The sequence below is a fragment of the Sciurus vulgaris genome, assembly GCF_902686455.1.
Source record: "Sciurus vulgaris genome assembly, chromosome: 4".
Lineage (NCBI taxonomy): Eukaryota > Metazoa > Chordata > Mammalia > Rodentia > Sciuridae > Sciurus > Sciurus vulgaris.
Window position 1 is genome coordinate 51,678,288 of NC_136464.1, and position 22,108 is coordinate 51,700,395.

Below are 22,108 nucleotides of genomic sequence, written 5' to 3' on the forward strand. Positions count from 1 at the left end.
AATGGTGCAATGTATGTATTTTGTTTCTTAGTTTTTAAAATAAGTGCCTTTTAAGAACTTCTATATTATAAAATATAGTTTTTATTATTATTCAGGTATGGTGAGACAAACAGACCAGGAGAGGACTACCAGTGAATGATGTATTCGTTTCTAAGAAGAGAGGGTGTGCCATCATGCTGTGTAAGGCCACACTCAGGAACACCAGGTAAGGTGGCAGGAGGGGGAAGTATGGGCAACGTTTTTATTTTTTTGCAGTAAGTAATAGGAAAGGCAAGGTAAGCAGGTCTAGGGTTGGCTAGTTTGAATAATATCAGCGGGCTCAGGGATATAGGGGCTATCTTGAGCTGTCTCAAACTTGGCCCTGGGATGAACAGGGGAGAGGAATATGCCTCTTCTAGAGTAAGAACCAACGTGTGGGCTCTGGATTGGTTAGTTGCATGAGCAAGGCACAATCCTGGGTGAATCATTTGCAATTTCAAAGAATTGGCTAGTCCAGGCAGGGGCAGTCTTTCCCTGGTCAGAAAAGCCCCAGATTCTTGAATATCAAAAATAAAGAAAATAAGAAAATATAACCAATATGACATAGATCAGGTTGCCATGTATCCCTGAACCCTCCCTCTACCTGCTGCACGGTGCTCCAGGGCACCTACCACTTTTACCCTCCAGTCTCCCAGTGTTTCCTTCAAGTCAGTGTTGCCTTTGGTTTTCCACCACTACAAATAATACTTTAATGAAAATCCTCATACACACCTCCTTATGGACCTATGTAAGAATTTCATTGGGCTATATATCTTAGCGTGGAATTGCTGGGTCAGAGGGTGTGAGTATATTAATTCAACTCCATAAAGCCAGCCTGTACTCCAGAACTGCCACACTCCCACCAGTAAAGCACAAGGGGTCCTATAACCCAGTGACACTTGCCATGATCTGTTTTTTTAATTGATCTAGCTTAATAGGTACCAAGTGATCTTTTATTTGTATACTAGTTTACATTTATCTTATTTCTAATAAATTGATTTCATTCAGCTTTGTTCCCAAGAACTACCCAATATGTTTGCTAAGCCAATTCTAGGTAAGTAATAAATGGCGGATGGAAACTGATAGGCGGTTTTTCTTTGAGTCGCAGGTGCAAAATCTGCTTAGCTCTTGCTCATCCCACAAGTTCATGGACAAAGGCATAAACTACAACAGGCACAAAATTGATTTTTGCTTTGATGGGTGAGACCAGAGACTGATGCAACAACTTAGAAGACAATAACTTGTGTATTGAACAGTTTGCCCCAAAGTGACAGGTTAGGAAACCCAGACTCAGGAAAGGATACAATTCCAGTACCTTCTAGGTCATTAGTACTTAGAGGCTGAAGGACTAGGATGTGGCAGTGCTAAGAGCTATTTAATTTCTACACTACTGGATTCCACAGTAGGAAGCCACTGAACTATTAAAATAAGAGGAGATGTTGTCTATTAAATATGAGCAAATCAGAGCAGAAATCTGTACAATGGAGTATGGGATAGCATTTAACACCTACATCCTGTAACATATATATATAGCTATTCATGTAAATACCTGTGAATGTATGAATGTGCTCACCTGGTAAATGCATTTATGCATTTACATTTATATGCTTCATATACAGGTATGTTTCTGTAGACAATTTCCCCTCCCCTTCAAATACACTATAAAACTAATTTCTAAATTGTGCTCAAGCTGGTTTCTGCTTTCAGATCTCAAATAGCAGAACCTCACTTGTATAGATGGATTTTCTTTAGTCCTATCTTAAGCAATTAACAGGATTAAAAAGAAAGTGAAAATCTAAAGCATTAATAAAATATGCATTACATGAAACATTCCATTCCAAACATAACTTGTGGCTATCTGGTTTTATATAACACACATATCATTGGCAATCTAACAGTGACACTTTCAATTTAAAAGAAGACCACTGTTAAGTGTGAATACTACTAACCAGAGGCCAATGAAGAGCTAATGCTGAAAGCATTCGGAAACAGTGTTGCCAGGGCCATTCTAGACATTTCTCTGTAAACTTTTTTTTTTTATTTTCTGTCCCTCTTCTCCCAATAAGGAAGATGTTAGTTTAACTACTGAAAGTCAATTGGCCTCTCTGGCTATGCTTTCAACTGGGGATATTGGATGGAGGTATGGTGGCGTGAAGACATAGCCCACCTTGAGAGGAGAGATTGCTAACCTGCAACTTTAAGATGTGAACAAACCCTGAAGTGCTGTAGGCCTGAGGAAGAGGCATTCGCTTTACAGAGCCTGTTCTACTCTCTGACTTATGTAGATGGGACAAATGGTGCCCTGGGCACACTCATCCACACATCAGCCTGAATTAGCTAGTAAATCACAACTGTAGTAGCTAATAACAGCCATAAAGCCTTTTGAGTTTTACAAGGTGTTTATAATGGGCAACTCACTATGATTTATATGAAAAACATGAGTCAGCTCCTGAGACAAAGCTGATATGTGGACAGTGGCCTTGTGGTGTGACCTCTAGCAAGCATCCAAATAAATTGCAGAATCTCCCTCTGGCCCAAGGCTGGCCGTTGTCTCATATACATATTTTCAGAGCACTGGTTTGTGGGAGAACTGATCCCTGGTGCATGTGGGTCTTCCATGAGGAGGGACATCATTGTCTCAGTTCAGCTCAGTGCAGTGGAAGGTGATAAATACTAAGGCGAGGATAGGAACATCCCTATGTGTGACCCTGTGGGGAATAACAGTAAATTCAAGGCATTCCCTACCCTCCCAGTTAAGAAAACAAGATAGATATACACACACATTAGTAAATGCAATATTATTTTTTCAGGGAGTAAAGGGAATCTCTGGGATCCCGGAATTACTAAGGCCCCAATTTTGTGAGGGGGCTTCATAGAGGACAGGATCCAACTAGGGTCTTGAAGGTGTGATGGATTCTAGGAAGTATACCCCTTAGGGTAATGAGTGAGTGAAGATACTGGGACAGAAGTCATGAAGCATATCTATTTTGAAGGAAAGGGAAGAGGAAAAGAACTCAAGATTTCTACTGACCTAGTTGAATTGGAAGCTGCACTGAGGAACAGTGGGAAATAAGGTCAGAAATCACAAAACACAGCTCACGTCAAATAACCACAGGTATTCTAGAAAAAAAGGCTCTGTGCTGTAAAGTTCATGATATTCCTGCCAGGTGAAGACCAACCAACTAAGAGGGATCAGCAAGATGAAGTCAGGTTCTTTCCCTTACTCCTTACTGTTATAAAAACTGACACAAGGTCACTTATTCAGAGCATTTTGTGAAAAACAAAAATCGTTCTCCATTATTACCAGATGATTGACTTGAATCCTGCTGTGGCCTCTGTGTACTCTGATGTCCTGGGAGAAAATAATTTAATTCCCTGTGCTTATTCCTTTCTTCCCATAGCTCTCAGGTCCTTCCCTTTGATTTACATATTTTGCTGTTAAGATTTTTTTTTTTTTTTCTGATAGGATGTTGCTCTTCTGGTATTCATTCAATGTGGGGCCAGAAATCTTTTTTCCAAACTCCTCAGGTACATGGAACTTTACTATTGAGAATCACTTGGGACTCTTCACACAAGAATCCTAAACATCTGGTGAGACCTGCTCCTCTGGACTGGGCTGTCCATTCCCTGAGGAGGCCTATAAGATAAGCCTGGAGAGAGGTGGACATCATACATCCTGCCCACCCATCCAAAAGTACAGGTACCTGCAAGTCCAATTCTAGGATTCTTCCTTTCAGAGTCAATTGAAAATCAAAAAAGCAATCTAACAAACTTTGACAAATTATGTCTACCTAATTCTAATAATCAGAATGTGATTAACAAAAAAGGAATAAGAATATAAGATGCATGGGTTGATTTGTTTAAAATATTCAATTAAAGCCAGGCACAGTGGCACAGAGCTAAAATCCCAGCAACTCGGGAGGCTAGGGCAACGCGATGTTCAACGCCAGCCTGAGCAACTTAGCAAGATCCTGTCTCAACATAAAAAATAAAAAGGACTAGGGACATAGCTCAATGATAAAGCACCCATGGGTTCAATCCCCAGTCCTAAAATAAATAAATTAATTAATTAATTGATATTCAACCTATATTATCCATATACTTCACGAGGCATACAGGGGAAGAAAAATTTGTACTACCCAAGCCCTGTAGAAGAAGTCAATGCAGTAAGACAAAGGAAACACCTGAGTCTGTCTTATTTAGAAAGCAGTGTGTGGGAAGACTGAAGTTCTGTTTTAGTTGCTTTGCTATTCAAATCCTCCCAAAGAGTCTGCTATACTTAGCAAATATGAGATGAGTGGATGGATGGATGCCTGAATAGATGAATGCTTAGATGGAGAAATGGATAATTGGATGATGTAACAGAGAGGTGGATCAGATGGATGGATGGATAGATAGATGGATGAAGAATTTAAAAACTGAGGCTTGGTGTTAGGCCAGAAGAAACAGAGATAAAAAGAACACCTTCCAAAAAAAAAAAAAAAAAAAAAAGATGTACCTGAGATCCTTATTTGGATCACTGGTGAAATGAGAAAGGGAGATGCCTTTGTGTTCTCTCACATTCTTGACAAACATTCTAAATCACCTTGTGCTGGTTTCCTTCCTTCCAATGAACAATCAGCCTTAAGAAGATTCCCAGGAGTTGGGATTTTTTGGTACTGCCCTTCCACTATGGAATATCTTTGCTTATATAGACCACTGAAGAGTTAGGACTAGGAGTTAGGATTGGTTCACCTGAACCAATATAATCAAAATGCATGACCTAAGAAATAACCTAAACTCATCATCTTTTATAACGTCATAGCATTAATCTTTGATTTGGGATATTGGGCTTTTAGAGCTGGCCTGAAAATACTCTCCATCTTGAGGTTTCATCCATGTCTCTTTCCATCTGAACCTCTAGGTGACAATGCCAACTGTGACTTGACAAAGCTGAAAAGCACACTACTTCCTGAAAAGAACAGGATCTTGAGAGATTTCTTTTTCCCTCAAAACTCCAAATTCTCCTTTTTAAAGACACCAGAAAAATGTCTCCTAGTTTTGAAACTCAAATGATAAGATCATAAATAAATGGCAACCTCCCAGTAAAGACTGGGAAACTATGACCTTAGAAATTCTACTTCCTTCCTGCTAGCATGATCTTGTCCTTGACAGAGAAGAGATCAGTCTCAGTTCATTTTTAAAATATGAATTTTTTTCCTCCCAGTGGTCACAGATAGCATAAATTGCCATTAGCCATGACAAAGACAGATAACCTGCCCTACAGGAGATGGATAGCAAAAAGTCTGAACTCACTGTCATTTTCCTATGGCTTGAAGATCTCCAGCTGTCGGTAGTGCATCTCTGAATTTCACCCATCTCGAAAGTTGTTTTTAATAAAAGTGAAGTAATATATATATATATTTTTTTTTTTTTTTCTTTTTTTTCTCTTAAAAGAGCTTCTGGTCTCCATGAGTTCCCAGGAAGAGGGGTACCTTGCTCTGAAATTCAAGCATGGTCAACAGAACCAGGACATGAAAATGGTAAACTCTATACCTCCCTTCCTCTCTGGCCCTGGTCTTTTGTCCTCAGACTATGGTGGTGTGGAACATTCTGGTTCGGGGCCAGCCCTCTTCTACAGTATAGAAAACCAAGCTCTCTTTAATAGTTTAAAGACAAGAGGTGCTGCAAGTTAAACAGATAAGATCAAACATTATTTCAAGGGCATGTCACTACCTCCACAGAGTATGGAAGTCCAGGTGATATGGAGCACAGAGAAGTGTGAACCTTGGCTCCAAACTAGGTCTAGCCGACACAGTCTCTATTAAGCAGATTCGGGAACATTTGGAAGTTCACCACTTTCTTTTTAATCCTGGCTGCAGATACATGTTTGTTTGTAAAACAGATCACAAAACTGCACTGATTGACCCTTGAAAAATGGAAGGTGACTGTGGTAGGTGAGTTCTACGGTAGCGCCTTTGGAGAAGCTGCCATTGCCATTTTGTGCTTACTGAGAGAATATTAGGAACAGCAGTGTGGTGCCCTGCTGATGACTTGGGCTCTCCTTACCTGAATCATGTCATCTCATCCTGAGCCCAGAATGGCCTCAGGATGGCCAAGTTACAGATTGTGTAAGACAAGGGTCTGGGCCCAGAGAAGACCTGAGGGATGAACTCACTTTCTTTTTTCTCTGGAATCCTCAGTGAACCACTCTTCCCCAATCTTGGTGTTCCTTATTTGTGAACTAAAGTACCACCTATTCTATCTTTCTCTTAGTATCATGAGGATCAGATGAGAGCTTGTATGAGGAAATGCTTTCCAAAATTAGAATCTCTCCATCCCCCCACTCAGGACTCAGGGTAGTCATTTAATCACACACACACACACACACACACACACACACACACACACACATATTCAGGAAAATAAAAAGGAAAAAAAGAAAGGGAAAAAAAAAAAAAAACGTTGTACTTAGTTTTAATTCTGTATCAGGTCCTGGGGTAATTTATTATTTTCCTTTCTTCCTTAATCCAACAACATTTTCAGGTAGTTATTTTATTAATCCCACTTCAAAGCTCAAGTTAACTAAGGCACTAACTAAACTCCCGTAGTAAACAGGAGCTCCAGAATTTGAATCCATGTTACTGAACACTAAAATGTGGGTCCTTCAGCACACCACGATGCTATCTCCTCTGAAGATAGTATCACTAAGGCTAGCTGCTTAGGTAGAGCTGTTGGAATCATCTGACCCAGATGGTTCACCAAGGGTCTGTGCACAGGCCAGGACAAAAAGCCTTGGGTGGACCTTCAGATATCATCCCGTTCTACACTGATTTTACAGATGAGCAATTGGAACCCTGGAGGGGAAACAAGACTCACCCCAGATTTCCCAGCAAGCTGACTGCTATATGGAAATAAAAAAAACAAATGTTTGCTATGACAGAAACCAGCCTGTATACCAGTACAACCAGGTATACTCATTTTTGTTTGGGGCACTTAACTGAGCTGCTGAGTTCATTTGCTAGCACTACCACAACAAAATACCATTGACCAGGTGGCTTAACTAAAAGAAATTTATTTTCTCACAGTTTTGGAAGCTGCATATCCAAGATCTAAGTGTCTGCATGGTTGATTTGTCCTCAGGCCTCTCTCCTTGGTTTGCAGATGACCACCCTCTTGTCTCTTCACATGGTTGTCCCTCTGTGCATGGGCACCCTCATATCTCTTTGTGTGTCCTAATCTCCTTTCTTACAAGGACATCAGTCAGGTTGGATTAGGGCCACCCTTTAAGCCTTACTATAACTCAGTCACTTCTTCAAATTTTCTAACTCCAAATAGTCACGTCCTGAGATACAAAGAATGAGAGCGTCAATATTTGAGTTTCTAGGGGACAGAGCTCACTAGAGCTGTTTCCCAGACCCTTCCAGTTAAGAGTGTTCAAATCCCTGAGTTCTAGCCCGTGGAATGGGGGCAGAAGTGACCCATGTCACCTTTAAATCAGGTTTGTGAGTCATCCTGCTTTCATGTTTGCTCCAGACATTGGTTGAGCCCAATGAAGGACGCCAAGGCCCAAGAAAACTGCAGAGTCAGTTGGGTGAAAAGAGACTGGGTTCCTGACTGACTGGCACTCCTCACTCTCCACACAGGAGCCTTCAGTGGACCGAGACTGGCTAAGTTGCCGAGTTCTGGGGGATGTTTGTTACACAGGCAGTCTCTTCTGACTAAAATACCCAGCTCACGGATCAAGTTTTCCCATCACACATCAAGGGTCAGTGAATTTTACCTAACAGGAGAAAGATCATGACCAAATGACATCAGATCCAGTCAATGAATAATCCAGGTGGGCTACAGAAAAATGAAAAAAATTACTTCATGTTCATGGTGTACCAGGTATCTGGGTGTGCGCAGCCCCTAGAACTTCTTCTGACTTATAGACTCCTATGGGGTCCCCGGCCCCTCCTTCCTACAAGGGCTAATAACTGGGAGGGGGAGGGAAAGTGTAGATGATAATGATCCCTTTCTTATTTAAACAGGCCATTTTTCTTCCCAATAAATGCATTTTTTTTTGTCAGCTCAAATATCCCCCTTTGATAGAAACCTGAAAATAATTAGCCTTAATAGCTCTGCTGTGAATAATGCTGCACAAGAAGGAGGTAGATGTTAATAGGAACCTTCTACTCCAAAACTAAGTCACCCTCTTGCCCCCTCCCCCCAAAGAGAAATGTAACAAGAAAAAGATTATAGGTTTAGTGCCACTCGGGAAGAAATGTATATTTGGAATAAATGCATGAAATCCTTTAAAAACAGCACATGCTGAAAACTTCATATTTAGTTTGATTTGCTTTCCAAATCACACAGACTGCACAGTTGCATACAATCTTTAAACAAGTACAACCCCTGAGAAGTGTGGATAGATTTAAGAGAAATAAAAGCAAGATCAGCCAGCTTATAATCTTCTTTTCTCTTTTTTCCTCCCCAAAGCTGCATTAAATTGCCTATTGAGAACAATAACATATTTGTGCTTTTATAGGTAGAATGATTGGTATTATGCAAAGATTTGGCTAACAGTCTAAAGGCACATTCACACTGATCAGGACTGCATGCTGTTAATAATTTTCGGGATGCTCTAGGGAACCCATAATTCCATAGGACCACAACTTAGCAGGTCAATGCATGCTTTGTAGGAGCTCCTTACAGACTCCAAGCCTTTCTTCCAGAACCATACCAACCAATAGACTCTAGGAAACCCATTCCAAAGTTAGCCTTAGAATTGTTAATTATCCCTCAGGACCCACATCATCTCTGACCTAAGTAGGTGCAATGTCTCACCCAGAATCGACTGCCAACTTCAAAAATGGCACCTTGGTATGTAGAGTTTAAAACTGTTCATGTGCCCAAACTATGTGATCCATTAGCCAGGGAAAATTATCCTAAGGAAGTAATTTAAAGGAAACACACACATATATACACACAAACACTGATGCATGGCCAGCAGAACTTTATATATCAAGTTGACATTCAGAAACAGTGGAAAATGGAGTGGTACTTAACGGTACTTAGATTAAGTTTGACAGAGAATCGTACAGTCCATAAAAAGAACAAATTTGAGGAATACAAAGTAAACAATAAAACATTAGGTAAAAATGTAAAGTGTTAAATACATAAAACCAATGGAGGAAGGGATAAGGTTTGGAAGGGAACTGAGTGACGAGTCAGAGTCAGCACACAGGGAGTGAAGGTAATGGTTTTGTTTGCTAATTTGCATTGATGGCATTATAACATTATCTGAAAAATATAAAAATAAAAAAAGTGAAATGCTTTCTTGGCCTTTAAATCTTTAATTGCCACAACTATGTCTGGGTCCTAAGATTCAAAGGCAGGCTCAAGTAGAGCTTATAATTCCCCCATGAGGAAATTGAGAAGTCCTCCCTAAGGAGGTGAAGGGTGGTAATAACTCATTGCATGGACAAACAGAGTCGCACCACTTCCAGACCAGCCATTGCATCTGAGATGCTGAAAAAGTAAGTTGCATATATGAATGGAGAAACATGGAGCTTGGGAAGCCCCGTGTCCAAACGGCTCCCCAGTGAGGCTTGGAGCACATCCACACCCAGCAGCAGCATGGAAAGATCCTTTGTGGTGATGCACTGCAGCTTACAAGATCGTTCATGCCTGCCACAAACTGGAAAACCAGAGGGAAGGAAAGGAGCACGGGCACCTCACTCATATCTCTGGGAAGACTGAAGTGACAATGGCATGGAGCCACCTCCATTCCCTTGAACCAAATATGTCCTCTTGTCATTTCTGACATGCTCATGCCTTTGTGAGCTGAGTGAGGCAAGGAGCTTCCCATTCGCTGCATGAAGCCAACACTGATCCCTGGCTCAGTGGTTCAAATTTTCTAAGGACCGTCCTCGACTTACAATAGATTACCACTGCTGGAAGAACCTGAAGCTCTAGCCCACTACTTTTTATTTTAAAACATGTTTTTAAAGAGTTGATTTTCTTTGCTGAGCATCTACCTCGTGCTGGGCTGTGTGTCTGATGTTATCGCCATGAATCTGTCTGGGATGGGTTCTCATGTCTGTGACACAGCTCACAGAAGGTAGAGAGGTAGAGAAATGGAGTGACTTGCCCAAGGTCACCTTTAAGTGGCAGAAAGAGATCACAACCCAAATCTCTGGACTCCTTGTCCAGGGCTCTCAACACATCTATTCTGCCTCGTCGACACACTCAGGGGGACTCAACAGGAACCACTTTGGTGCGGGGGCTATAATTAGTTGTCTGGTCCCAGTTGCTTGCAGGGTAAACAACGTCTGATAAACCCACAACGCTGTAAGTATTTATTACATTGCAACCCAGCTGCCAACTGTCTAACCGTTTTAATAAAAAGCTATTTTCTAAGGTTTATGTTTTATTGCATGTATGACTCCCTTATTGGTTAGCATTTTGGAGTTGTGGAAAAGGTTATGAATTTAGAAACTGGCTGCATTCATATCATATTTAAAACTTAATGCTATTTTATTAAAGACATATGGGCCTCCAAAGTACACATATTAAATGTCATGTAAGAAAAGTAGCAGTTTAAATCATGGTCAAATTCATTTTTGACGTGACTCCTGAGGCTTCCCAAGATCTGAACTATTTCTTTGTAAATCTGGCAGTTTAACCACACTCATAAATCACTTTCAAAGCATATTATTTCTTAATTTTACTGCATTAGAGAGCGTTTGGCCTACACAGTGAACTGTTTGTAGCAGTTATGTGAACAAAGTTGCACATTTAGTCATATAACCTGCAAAGGAAGAGGGAGGAAAAGCAAAGAAGGAAAACCTTGTCATTCTTGGATCTGTTTTCCTCTCCCTCTACATTTTCGCCTGAGCAGACACAATTCCCAGTGTTGGGCTGGGCCTCTGTCACCCTAGAACGTGCACGTTGCAAGTTTGTACTGCAGCTTTTCTGAACACAACAAAATAAATGAATCAGTTGTAATTTAATCTTTTCCGAAACACTCCATGACTAAAAATTAGAATGAGTGCAGAAATTAGACTTTTTTTTTTTTACACATTATATCAAATAGATTTTTTTTTTTTTTTTTTAATGTGGCTTTGTGTGATTCAGCACTTGGTTGTTTTCTAATTACCCCAAAACCCAATATCTCAACCTTGGCTTTCAAAGCTTTTCTAATGATGGGATAATAGTCTCTGGACATGTGTAACAAGCTCCCAGATTTCACTTGCAAGCTCTCTCCATTTTACTTTGAGGCAGAAAGGAGCTGATCCCAATGACAAATTCCAGGATCTAAACATCGGCCTTGACTTCCAGATTCGCTAAGGGAGTTGGAGGAGGATTAAGAGAGTTGAGTCCGAGGTCACCCAAATGAAAGAGCTTAAGAGCTTATTTTTGCACCAGGCACCCTTCTCCTGAGTTGGGGCCTGCAAGGAGACGGGGCTCCACAGCTGTGCACCCAGGGCTGCTCTATTGTCCTCCTGTTTGTCAGTGACTCCGGAACCTCCCCTGTAATTGACCCCTCTCATACCTTCTTAGCCCTGTGTCCTTCTCCCACCATTACCAAGAGAATACCAAGGCTTTGCACTGTGCTGGGAGACCCCTAAACTCAAGGGCCTGGGTCTCCCTGAGAGATGAACACAAGACCTTTTTGCCTCTCTTATTGCTTTCTGTGTTCTACTCACATCAGGAAGTAGATGATTACTAAAAGTCTTAGAAATAGTGCATTTAGGTATAAATCTCAGAAAACTCAGTTAAACCAATAGAAATGGGGCTCGGTTATGGACTGGATTGTGCCCTTCTCAAATCCCTATGTTGAAGCTTTACCCCTGATAGGGCTGTATTTGTGACAGAGTAATGGAGCTGTTGGAAGAGCTAATGAAAGTTAAAGGAGGTCCTAACCCAACAGGACTGGATTTATAAGGAGAGGAAGATTCTTTTCCACTCTGCCTCCCTCCTCCCTACCCATCACTTTGCTTTTCTCACCACAAGGGTAGGACACAATGAGAAGTTGTAAGCCATGAAGAGAGTTGGTGTGTAAACCCAACCATACTGGCAACCTGATCTTGATCTTGGACTTCTAGCACTGGAGAAAATAAGTTCACCTTGTTTAAGCCTCCAGGGTCTGTGACTTTTGGGTTTTTTTTGTTTTTGTTTTTGTTTTTTTGTTTGTTTGTTTCTGGTGTCAGGGGTTAAACCCAAAGGCACTTAACCACGGAGCCATTTCCCTGGCCCTTTTTGTTTTTTAATTTGAGACAGGATCTCACTAAATTGCTCAGGGCCTCACTAAGTTGCTGAGGCTGGCTTTGAACTTTTGATCCTCCTGCCTCAGGCTCCCAAACTGCTGAAATTACAGGTGTGCACCACTATACCTAGCAGTCTGTGATATTATGTTATAGCAGTCCAAGCTCACAAATACACATCTCACCCCCATCCCAAACTAAAATTACCATCTCCATGTTCACCCACACAAACCAATGACACAGCAATGCCACAAACTATTTTGAAACTGCACAAATAAGAATACTAGCTGTCCCTGATTCTACAAACCAGAGACAATGATAGTTCCTTCCCCAGATTATCTCATTTAACTCATAACAACAGACTTGGAAGGAAGTATATTCCTTGTCTTAATAATGGAAAAACTGATGACAGAAAGTACAAGTTCAGTCTTTATTCCAAACCGAAATATAATCCTGAAACTCAGAATGGGCCCAGCCCCCACATGCAAGAGCAAATTCAACAGCAGCCCATGAACAAATTAAGAATTGTATGTTTTTCATGGAGTACAATAGGCACAATAAATTCAGATTTTAAGCCTTCCCAAAAGAACAGCTGGAGGCAACTGTTTGAATCATGTCAAGAACAAAAATAAAGGTTGGGCAGTGGGGAGGAATGAATAAAAATAGGCCAAATAAAACATGGGACAGGTTACCCAGTCAGATAGCCTCTGTGACAATCCAGAATGCCAAACAGTAAAGCAGGAGGTGAGTCACTTGTAAATTTCACTCATGAGTTAAAAGCTTCATTAAGTAGAAGCTACACTTAAAATCCCCCACTTCAAAAAAGAAAAAAAAAAAAAAAAAAATAGTACTGCTCTGGAGCCTAGACAGAGAGCATTAGTTGGCTGTTGAAAAGAAATAATGAGTTCTAATTCAGGTAATGTAGCTCAAAATTTACTGCCATATTTTAAAATGCACATGAAAAATAAAATTATCCTAAAATGTCCTTGGTGAAAAGGCTGAGCATAATTGCTATCACCGACAATGGCACTGAACTTAGCTAAATTAACATCAAAGGAAGCCCCAATTACAGAGCGTCTGTGCGTTATTGATGGTGCCCTGTCTGTTCATCTAAGACACTCTACTGTAAGGAACAGAAAAGCAAATAAAAGAGCTAATTGTACCACCAACCTTCGGGGACCCCAAGGGCAGACCTGCCCTATCCTGCTTGTGAAATGCCACTTGTCTTGGTCAGAATGACAAAAAGGATGCATTTAGAATCTGGGAGTGGACATGGGCCCTCAAGGTAAGCTACAGTGACCACAGGTAGGCAAGTCAACAGAGAGGCCCAAACCAGCTTCTGACAACTCCCAAACGTGATCCAACGACTGCCTAGGAACTTGGACATGACTGGAGATTTTTGTGGGAGAAACAGGCGGGAAAACAGGTTCTCTTTGCTTCTCAGTGAAACTTTTATGGTGAGGGGAGCCTTTAGGGGTAGAGATAACTTTTTTAAATGAGAAGAAGCTTTCTTCTTTTGACTGCTCCCTCAATGAGCCTACTGTTTATAAGAGACAGTGCCATGATTTGAGCTCCTACTGCATACTGGTGTTCACCCAGTGCTTACCTGTTTGGCACGCACCTGTATAATAATACTCTGAACGTTACGTCCTAGCCCCATGTGTCGACTTTGTATTCCCAACTGTGTGAAGACTTTAAACTCTCTTCGAGTTGAATAACCTTGACGTTATCTTACGGCTTCACCCTATCCACTGACTTTGCTTTTGGGTTTAACAACAAAAAGTAAGTGTTAAGTCTCAGAATATTCATTTCATTACTAATCTCACATGAGTTTTCTCCTATACATTCTGTTTAAAGTTTGCTGGTTTTGTCTGTCAGTAGCAGGCAGTTTGGAAATAACCAGAACTCTAGAGTAGAAAATGGAATCATACCATCCTCAAGTTGCCAGACTGCCCAAAGGTTTAGTTCCTACAATCAGATGTCTCCACAGGCCCAGAGGTGCTTTGCAAAACAGCAGCATTCCAGGAAGCTGTAGAGTGCAGAAGTATAGGTTACAAGACCTGGCATTCCTGAGGGGAGGAAACACCAACGCTACCAAGCTCTTCCCTTCACTAGTATTGGTTAGTCACCAGTCTTTTTTGTCTGTTTATCGGTAAGTTGCCCCTGCATTTCCAACTCACTCCTCCTCATCTCTGACCTGGAATCATGGGGATGGGGTAGGCAGTGGAGAAAACCTTGTTAAGGATAGGGTGGTGCTCAAGTTCACCAACACACCTGCCACTGGAGAGAAACTCGCTGCCAAGCTCAAAAGCTGCATACAGAACTTAGAGCAATATTTAGTTTTAAAAGTGAATATAATAACCTTAAATCAGCATGTCAACTCAAGTCTCCAAGAGTTTCTTAACAAAGCATCTTTCTTTTCTTTTCTTCTTTCCTTTCAAACTTAAATTTTTTAAATAAGAAGAACAAGAACCTAAACTGCAAAAACAAAATGCCAAAAACCCTCTTCCAAAGTGGATCAAGAAAACATCAAGCTGGTAATGTGCAGATTACAGACATAATCGGCTATTAAGGCTCCATCTCAGTCATTACCAGCAATCACACGATTGAGGACTTTCCATGGCCCAGTTAAGAAGACTTAAATTCACTCCTTAAAACAAAGATCACTGATCCCATAGGGGAAGGGATCTTTTGGGTAAGAATATATCAAAGGACACTTTGGGAATGTCATGGCCCCATAGCCAAGAGAGTCCCTCCTGGATCTCTGGCACCATTTGCTTCCCTGCCCATTCAGCCCTGAAAGCTCTGGTGATCTCAGGCCAGCAGCTGCTGTTGTAAACTCCCAAACTGCCAAGTCACATTCTCCACTCAGAGTACTGCTGCTCCCTGTGCCCAGTACCCAGAGACCCAATCACAGAATAGCCCAGACTTTCTTTCCACCTCAAACCCAGATTATCTGTTTCCTCATTATAGATTCAAGGTCAGGGAGAAAATCTTAAGACAAAATTGTTAAGTCATTGGTGCAATATTTAGTGACTACTTGGTGCATGCTGGGTATTCTAATACCAGGAAAGTTTTTATGCACACATAATGTAGGCAACCAGATGACCATTCGGCTGGCCCTGTTCTCTTAATTAAACATCCACAAAGCCTAAGGGAGTTGAGGTTGTGACACCAACAACATCATCAACTTTGCTGAACTCCAAGGTTTGCTTTAGTGAAAAGCCCTGATTCAGGTGGCCAGGGAAGCATCAGAGGGCAGGTATATTGATAGGATGGCCAGTTGATAGGATGATCAGGTTTCTGCAGCCACACTGGATTCAAAAAAAACCCTAGTGATTCAACACAAGCATTTCTTCCTTGTGCAGGGAACTGTGGCTGACCTGAGCAGCTTGGCTTCAGGCTTGAAGTCAGGTTCCGGTCTGCCCGACATGTCTCTCATGCTGTTTTCATAGCAAATGTCAGATATGTGAGAGTGGTGAGTAGAAACACATGGTGCTCCACAAGGACTTGGCCCAGAATTGGCATGCTGTCACTTCCACTCACGTCCCTTTGACCAATGCATCACATGGCCATGGCCGTGGCCAAGGCCAAGGTCACTGGGACAGGGAAGTGTACTCCTCCCTTACAGGAGGAGCCATAGCAAGGAACAACTTCAGGCAGGGAATACAGTCTACCACACTTTTCCCAATGGGGGTTCCACCAGCCGTATGAAGTTTCCTAAGGATATTAACTCATTCTGCAAGCTTAAAAAGTACCACTTACTTCCATGATCTTCTTGACAACAGGTCTGTCCGCATATCTTTGGACAAAAGTGAACACTTGTGAGAGCAGGAAGAGGAACAGTATGGAGCTGGGCTGTGGGGTGCCATGAGGGCTAATGGCTGCATTGGAAACGCACAGCATCTTCCCAGGCACTGGGCTGCATGGAGAGTGGTGTCCACTCCGTGCCCAGCATCTGGTGAGGCCCCAGAGACTTCTGGGAGTGGCTCTCAGAGGTTACCACTGGCACCTATAGTCCATGTCACTTTCCCTCCCTCTGTTGTGAGTTTCAGGGCTCCACCCCTAGGGCTTTGCCAAGGCACAGGAGACGGGGTGTTCCTGCCAGTCCAACCTCAATTTCAGAGGGTTGCTACTCAAACACAGGCTGTACAAATTGCTTCCAAGGAACAATATTCTGAAAGCATTTACTGTAGACAACGGATGCCATGGTGTTAAAAACACAAAAACAGAAAATTCTTAAGTGATTCCCCCTCAAATAAATGTGACAAACTGTGAAGTCAGAAGTTAGGAATAAAAAAAAACAAACAAACTGCAAATGTCTGGCTTCTGGAGTTGTTTCTAAACACACTGCCGAAGTATTTTCCAAAAAAAAAAAAGAAAAGAAAAGAAATTAGTTAAAATTTTTTCCTCTTCAAAATTTACTACACAGTGACTGAAAATGGAATCTGAAGGTGTCTCCAGATAAGAAACATCTGTGCAAAAACAGAAGAGAACCATAAAACACTAACATATTCAGGTAGTTAGAAATATCCAGAAAAATAATCAACATTCTTAGCTTCTTTCTGTGTGTTGGGCACTGTACAGAACTTTGAACATGGATGGGCTAATTGCCTATTCAACTGCATGGGCATATGCTTGTAGTTTACAATATGTATTTATGGGCAGGCCCTGGCTTTATGTAAAAAAATAGAGTAAAGGTTAGTAATTGTAATAAATCTAAAAGTAGTTTCTGATAACCTTTTATGTGTTTGCAATTGGGCTGGAAAGGAATAACACAATATCAAAGACTTTCACACTGTAGTTTAGGAAAAGGTAGCACTTAGGAAAGACTTGGAGTAGGTATGAAGAACAAGTGAATCAAGCCACTAGGTAATGCTCCTTCAGGGTATAGACAAAAAACACAATAGCAGCTAAGATAGGGAAAATCTCATTTTAACTATACACAGGCTTGTAGGGGCCCATCATGTTTTCTGAGAAGGGTACTTGTTATGTTTCAAAGCCCTGCTATGAGCAGGAGGGTTATGAGGGTGGAAGACCCAGGGAATGTCGTCTGTAATGGGCAGTGCAGCTTCAGATCTTGCCTTGCCTCCGATAGAAATGCTCCCCAGTGATCCAGCCAAGTCACAAGGATCTTGACAGCTATAAGATTTCCCATCATAAATAATCTCCAGGTAAATCCTCTGGGAAAACAAATATGCAATCCAGAATCTGTACAAGATTTCATGATGGCTCTCCCAAGGAGCTCTGTCATTCACAGTTTATTCTTTTCATGAGTACTGACTGTGCCTCCGCTATGGGCTGGGCACCAGAAACCAGGAAAGGAGGCCGGGTTCCTGCCTTCATGGAGCCTGCATTCCAGTGGGTGAGTTGCTTCCTCAGGCCATCGAAGAGCAGGCTCCCCTGTGATTCCACTCCCTGTCAGCAGCCTTGGTTGTCTTTTTCGTGGAAACCCCAAAACACAGATACAGATAGAAGGAATTGAATGTATGTAAGGGAATTAAGATCTCACTCCAAGGATCAATGTAGTCACAGGAAGAGGTAATCCTTGGACCCAAATAACTTTCAACTTTGTTTCTATAAGGTTCTGAAGATTAAAACAGTTGGTAGCCAACTTTGTATACATGCCTGTAAACAAACTTTGTTTGTTTGTTTAGAGATGAGAATAAAGGATTTTCAGTAGGTGCACATAACCTGAACCTTATTCCTTCAGCACATCCCCTTCCTCCCTCCTACGCTCTCTCTCCCCTTGCCTCACTCTCCCGGTCGAGCTCAAACACACACACACACACACACACACACACACACACACACACATACACACATACACACATACACATCACCCTTTCAAATACCCCAAGATACATACACGAATGCACAAGCTATGCAGAACTACCCAAATAAATGAAGCCACACATGATGGGAAACCCAGGCCTGCCCACATAAAGGAACATAGGACATTTTCAAGGACACATCAGCACTCCCAAACATATCTGTTCCCACACCTTATGTTCTCTTTTACAGGAGAATGGCCACAAAGACAACCAAAAACACATATGCCCAGATACTTTCTAACACAGGCTGTGATGCTCAGGCCAGCTGCCCCCATAGCTGCTCTCCCCACAGTTTCTATAAGGTTCTGAAGATTAAAACAGTTGGTAGCCAACTTTGTATACATGCCTGTAAACAAGAGGGCTCAGCTTTAAACAATTATGTCAAAGAAATGACAACTGTGCTCTTTTGCCAGAACAGGGATGAATAATTACAAAGCCAGGACATAATTAAGCAATTCTGACTGTCGGATTTTTCAGCTGTCTCTCTGATGGCCAGGGCTGCTGTGCCTGCCACAAATCCCTCCTGGACAGGCCTCTGCACTCCTTTGATCTAGGTTTCTCAGTGTGGCCAGGGTGGGGTCATGGTCTGGTCATTACAGAAGCCTTTCATTGGCGGCTTCAAACTTCTCTCTATCCACTGTGATGCTCTCCATGTTGACAGTGGTATGTCACAGTGGTCATTATTTAACAAAGACACCCCATTTCTTTAAAATTCTGGAAAATGAGCAAATCTTAGATGTTGCAGGTCTATTAACTAATCACACACACACACACACACACACACACACACACACACACACACACACAGGCCTGCATGAGATTCTGGAAGAGCCTGTTGTCACATTAGCTATCACTTCCTAATGAATGACAACATCTTTCTGTAGAACAATCAGAGCTCCGGCAGAAAGCAGCTTTTAAACAACAAAAGCCAAAAGGCAGCAATGAAGGAAGAATGTGTCATCAGGAGAGAGAGGAAGAGAGGACTTGCTCTCAAGTGCCAGGGCCTGCCAGGTACCAAATCAAACCTTGGTGACATGGGGGTTTATTAGTTCCTGGCTGATTTTGCATTTGCGTCAGCCCAGAACACCCAGCCTGCCATTCCCTGCCTCTGAGGCAAAGGCTGCAACTGGAGAGGCATTTTCCATTCTCCCAAATACTTTATGTCAGGAATAAAATGAAAACAGCTCCCCAAATCACGGCCCCCTTGATCATCCATCAGCACATTCTGCTGAATAAGCACAACAGGCTGCTGCCGTCTCCGAAAGGACAGAGCCAACTTGAGATGCCGATTCCGTTATGAAAAATAGGTCTTCACCATGTGTGCTCGGCACAGCCCCGGCAATTCACAGGGAGGAAACTGCTCTCCACTTAGAAGCCGACTGGGGTGTACCCACGCCTCCCAGAGCATACAAACGCACGCACACACAGAGACGTTCTGTGGCTATTCACAGCTGCCTAGGAACAGACAGAACGTACTGTGAAGAGGCGAGGGCCAGCCTTTTTAAGGTGAATTTATTAACTCAGCAAGGAGTTCTTTCTGTCTGGAAGAAAAGCCTCACTGTGGATCTCTGAAAACAACAGACAAAAGGGAATTGCTTGCCATTCAAGAGGCATGCAGTGTGACGCAAAGCCACTAACCCTGAATCCTCTTGGGCTCTTGGAGGGTCATGGTGGAAATAGAACACCTAACCAGAAGCCCAAGGCCCCCGGGTCTGGCCCCAGGGTTGTCTCTTCAGGACTGTAGGGCCTGCTCCCATCACTGCTTCCTGTCCCAGGTCCCTTCCACAAAATGAGAAAGTCATCCGACTGATTTCTGAAGTCCCTTCTGGTTTGGAAATCATGATGCTACGATAAGGGAACCAGAGGTCTCCACACTTAGAAGATTTTTGACTCTCCTCAAATAATTAACAGGCACTTTTAAAGCTCAATACAGTTAGTAAGGATGTTAGGGTCAATCACACAAACATGAGCTAATTCTATAATTGATTAGAAACTAATTGGGAACACTAAAGAGCATTCCTGCTGATGCTGCTAATGCCTCAGAGAAAGAGCTAATGCCGGATTCCAAGAAGCCATTCCCAGTCACTCTCAAAGGCAAGAGAGGATTCCAATTCCCACATCCCTATTTGACTGAACAGTCCTTCTTTTATCTGTTTTCTTCATTTAGGCCTTCCTGTGAAGTTTTTTTGAACAAAGAGATCCATGGGGAAAATGTTTAGCTCGCGGCTCCTGGGTAAGAAAATGGAGAAGTGCCTGGGCCCCATGGTCAGGCACAGGTTAAACCTCAGTGCTGGCAATTCCTAGCCAGGTGACCTTGGGAAGCCCAGTGAACTTCTCTGGGCCTGAGTTCCCTCATCTATAGAGTGAGCCAATGACCCCTCTCTCCTACCTTACAGGGTTACGAGAAGTTCCACAAAGCTACAGACAAAGATCCTTGGAACAGGGGTAGGCACACACTGAGCACCCCATCCAAGTATGGTGGACGCTCCTTTATTACTCCTTGGGTTTCCAATGATAATGCAGAACCTCCCAAGCCAAAGGCAAATGACAGCAGGAGAAATACTGATCTACTCTCTATGGTGTACATGTGGAAGAGGGAAATGTAGGGCAGGCAGGTTATGATCCAAGATACTGCAAGGAGTTCATCTCTTGTCCTTTGCTGGGATCAGCTATTTATGGAATATTTTCATGTAAGGAAGAAAGGAAGGAAGGAAAGAAGGAGGGGAGGGAGGGAGAGAGAGAGAGAGAGAGAGAGAGAGAGAGAGAGGGAAGGAAGGAGGCCAAGAAATAAATTCTTTCATTTGGACAAAATTACAAAAGCTGGAATAACTAAAGGCAGTCATGTGCAATATGTCAAATCTGTGCCTCAATAAGGAGAACTGTTAACACTTTAATAGCTATGAAATGAATCACTCGATTAATTTCCCACATGCTGAAACAGGTAACAATACATTTATCTGCCAGTATTATACCCTCCGTATCATATATTTCCACAACTGTTAGCAATTTTATTCAGCATAACGGGAAATCAGTTGCACCTCATGGATTCAGGGAAGGAAAGTGGCCTGAGGTCTGCTGCCAACTGAGCAATGTGATGGAAGAGGTTCCGTTGTTCTGCTCTGGTTGGGTTTTGTTTGTTTTTTCTTTCCCCCCTTAATCACGTGCAAGGCATGTACAGAGGTCTATAAGTCAGTAAGTGAGGCCAAACCAGGCCTCTGGGTTTCTGTGCCGGTGTTCTCAACACACTAACTACAATCTCATGGGAGGTGACCAGGTAGCTCCACAGAGCCCCAGGGTATTGATGGTTCTCCAAATGGGTCATCAGGGGACATTATGGGTCATCAGGGGTCATCATGTCCATTCCCCAGCCTCTGTTTTCATGAAAGGACTCACATTCCTCCAAAAGAGATAATTGTCCATGTCTTCAAGAAAATATCCTTGTGTCTACATCCAAAACCCCAAACCTTATCTCCCCTGCCTCATCGAAACTGCCATTAGGACAACACCATGTTCATGTACATGGCCACCCTGCTGACTCAGCTGGTAAAAGAAAGGTCAGCAAACTCCATCCAATGACCTCTGGAGAGCTACACATAGGGCGCCCGTGCCAGCCCCAGGACACACTGTCACAAAGCATCTCCTTCTGTGCAAACAGTATCTCAGGAGCTGCAGAATCCTCCCCTGTGATGGAAGGAAATCATGCCAAAGGGGACGCCCCTCTGAAGGCCTGGAGGGATCCTGCCCATCCCAGAAATAGGCCACATCTAATGCTTTCTCCTTTCTCAGTTCCAGACCCTCAGAGGCCCCACTATGGAAACATCTTTGGGGAAGTGGCTTAAAATGTACCCTCAAACTTCACCTCTGAGCTGCATATGGTATTGCTTTATTAGTTGAGACCATTTTACAAATAAGGTCCCCTTGCCCTGAGTCCCCGGGAGACCCAATGTATACCCAAAACTATTCCACATTTGGCCCAAAGTATATCTATGGATGAATCCTGGTGTGAGACCCAGCCTGCATTCTAAA

General features: G+C 42.4%; 1 protein-coding gene across 1 annotated transcript in view; it reads right to left on the minus strand.

Moving 5' to 3' along the window:
- Positions 1–22,108, minus strand: part of LRMDA (leucine rich melanocyte differentiation associated) — a 1,042,563-nt gene that overhangs the window by 418,545 nt on the left and 601,910 nt on the right. The gene's annotated exons all lie outside the window — the stretch shown is intronic.